The 3129-nt window shown below is 45.4% G+C and overlaps 3 non-coding genes across 3 annotated transcripts; all 3 read left to right on the forward strand.

The window, feature by feature from the left end:
• Positions 1-1253: 1253 nt before the first annotated feature.
• On the forward strand, positions 1254-1328 carry Trnas-cga (transfer RNA serine (anticodon CGA)). The gene has a single exon. It is a non-coding gene; the product is annotated as a tRNA-Ser (tRNA).
• Positions 1329-1553: 225 nt separating this feature from the next.
• Trnas-cga (transfer RNA serine (anticodon CGA)) lies at positions 1554-1628 on the forward strand. The gene has a single exon. It is a non-coding gene; the product is annotated as a tRNA-Ser (tRNA).
• A 225-nt stretch (positions 1629-1853) lies between these two features.
• On the forward strand, positions 1854-1928 carry Trnas-cga (transfer RNA serine (anticodon CGA)). Its single transcript has one exon. It is a non-coding gene; the product is annotated as a tRNA-Ser (tRNA).
• The last annotated feature ends 1201 nt before the right edge of the window (positions 1929-3129 follow it).

Genomic DNA, 3129 nt, shown 5'->3' on the forward strand with positions numbered 1-3129 from the left:
ACTGCAACTTACTGCGGAAATAGTGGGCAGGCAAAAGGTGCGTCGTTAATTCAGGTTCTCAATAGTAGAATACTCAGTGATCATAACGCAACAATTACATATCCTAAAACAAACACAGACACATGCACATCACAACATCCAAGGTTGCTGTTGTTCAGAGCAAACTGACACAAACTAACGCACCCGACTGAACAATTACCTCTATGATGCGTAGATTACAGAGCTCTTGTTCTTACAGACGTCTCACAGAGAGCACAAGCTACAGCAATACCTACTGTACGCATTGAACCCAATCACCGCACTATTAACAAGGCTAAGGATAGATACTCACGATAATGACAGCACAAGAAAGAGAAATTAGACTTCAACATTACCGCGATGCTAATGCACGATACAGAGATGAACAAAACAAGACCAGGAAAGACCACTGGGGCATAAATGTTAGAACAAACGTACAGGACAACACCTGGTGGGAACCGTTTCATCTGAAAACTGAACGTATCAAGACTCAGACAGTACTTTGAGCACTGAAGAAACCAGATCGAACTACCACTAGAGGCTGGAGATGCACAGCACAGTAACTCCTCAACAAACTACTTACTGACGATGACCACACTAAGGACAACCAACTTCATACCAACCTTCGCAAACTACCTGATGACAAATATGAAAAAGGTTTCACCATGCCCTGTGATATGAGAAAGCTCCATTGGCAATACACAAAGCAAAGAAGAAAAGTTTGCTCCACTTATCAGGCCATACCTGACAGATTTACTGAATGATGCGCTGCTAGAAGGACGAATATTGAATGCATGGAAGACAGCAAATGCTGTTATAATCAGGAAAGCACAGGACAAAGACGTGATGTAACCTGAAACATACAGACCAATTATTCCCATTAACATTCTGGCAGAGGTATACGAGTGATTGCTGTGTGACAGACTTCAAGCACACCACCAGTCGTCCGGTCTTAGCCCATGTCAGTTTGGTTTTTGACCACATAAATCCGTCGACGATGCAGTAAACAAAGCCACAGACAATGCCAGGAAGTTTCATATCAGCGCACACTCCGCTGCAGAGTGAAAATCTCATTCTGGAAACATCCCCCAGGCTGTGGCTAAGCCATGTCTCCGCAATATCCTTTCTTTCAGGAGTGCTAGTTCTGCAAGTTTCGCAGAAGAGCTTCTGTAAAGTTTGGAAGGTAGGAGACGGATACTGGCAGAAGTAAAGCTGTGAGTACCGGACGTGAGTCGTGCTTCGGTAGCTCAGTTGGTAGAGCACTTGCCCGCGAAAGGCAAAGGTCCCGAGTTCGAGTCTCGGTCGGGCACACAGTTTTAATCTGCCAGGAAGTTTCATATCAGCGCACACTCCGCTGCAGAGTGAAAATCTCATTCTGGAAACATCCCCCAGGCTGTGGCTAAGCCATGTCTCCGCAATATCCTTTCTTTCAGGAGTGCTAGTTCTGCAAGTTTCGCAGAAGAGCTTCTGTAAAGTTTGGAAGGTAGGAGACGGATACTGGCAGAAGTAAAGCTGTGAGTACCGGACGTGAGTCGTGCTTCGGTAGCTCAGTTGGTAGAGCACTTGCCCGCGAAAGGCAAAGGTCCCGAGTTCGAGTCTCGGTCGGGCACACAGTTTTAATCTGCCAGGAAGTTTCATATCAGCGCACACTCCGCTGCAGAGTGAAAATCTCATTCTGGAAACATCCCCCAGGCTGTGGCTAAGCCATGTCTCCGCAATATCCTTTCTTTCAGGAGTGCTAGTTCTGCAAGTTTCGCAGAAGAGCTTCTGTAAAGTTTGGAAGGTAGGAGACGGATACTGGCAGAAGTAAAGCTGTGAGTACCGGACGTGAGTCGTGCTTCGGTAGCTCAGTTGGTAGAGCACTTGCCCGCGAAAGGCAAAGGTCCCGAGTTCGAGTCTCGGTCGGGCACACAGTTTTAATCTGCCAGGAAGTTTCATATCAGCGCACACTCCGCTGCAGAGTGAAAATCTCATTCTGGCCACAGACAATACATGACTAATACTTAGTAGCAACCCTATATGACGTGGCTGGCGCTGCCATCAACCTATAGTGGCCGGCGCTGTTTGGTAGACTTAGAGAAATAAGTATTCCGCTGGCTGTATACAACAGCCTTAGAGATTACTGTAAAATCAGGTTAGTGGAATGGAAGACCGGCCGTCAAAAGGCTATAAAGTGGGAGAGAAGGCGTTTTCTTCAAAGGTCCGCATTCGGATCGATTTTCTGCGACGTAGCCATAGAACTACCACCGGATATGGAAAACTGGGTGGTTGCATACGCTCATCACCTATTTGCCTGCACACTCCAGGTCCCAGTTAGAGAGTAAAGGCATCCAGCTCCTCGCGTTCATAGGTGAATGGTGCACAATAACAACTATGAAAACTGTTTATCCACTTGTAAGAGACACACTGAAAAGAAATCCAGTTCTAAAATTATCGTGCGTGTCTATGAAAAGGAAAGCAATGATATGATACCTCGGCATTTATATTGACAAATATTTACACTTTAACGAACGTGCCGGACTAACAATTAACGAAGCGGCAAAAACTCCGGCGTAAACTTGCAAGATTGAATACTATACAATACAGCCTAAAGCTACAGAAAATAAGGACATATTACACAGCACGATTTGGCTCAATAGCTTGTTTTGCAGCTACTGCTTGGATCCGTCGATCAAGCTTAGGTACGCATAAACCATTGTGAGGGGTGACCATAGGTGCGTTCTGTTCAGAATATCAGATGCTTTCGGAACTACCACGACTTAGGCACTGTGTATCGTACTTGGAGTTTTCCCTACTGATACTACAATTCGCCACAGAGCAACTGCCTACTGGCTGAAGAGGGGAAGACCTGACAAAATAAGAGAAATTTTACAGTGGAAATTATTCGAAGTACTTTGTGGCTATAATTAAAGGGAAGCTACTTACTAAGGTTCAGTCTGGGCTGTCATCACAGTATAGCAGCGAAATTCACATACAGCCAGCAATACAAATCTGGAACTGTACACTGTTGTTGAGACGGTGTGACACCCTCCGTGTCATTTGAGAAGTCATAGCGTGAGTCAACAGTGTTGCTATCGAGAAGGGAGACAGTGTGCTGTTAATAAAACAGTT

Source organism: Schistocerca gregaria, chromosome 4 (assembly GCF_023897955.1).
Source record: "Schistocerca gregaria isolate iqSchGreg1 chromosome 4, iqSchGreg1.2, whole genome shotgun sequence".
Classification (NCBI taxonomy): Eukaryota; Metazoa; Arthropoda; class Insecta; order Orthoptera; family Acrididae; genus Schistocerca; species Schistocerca gregaria.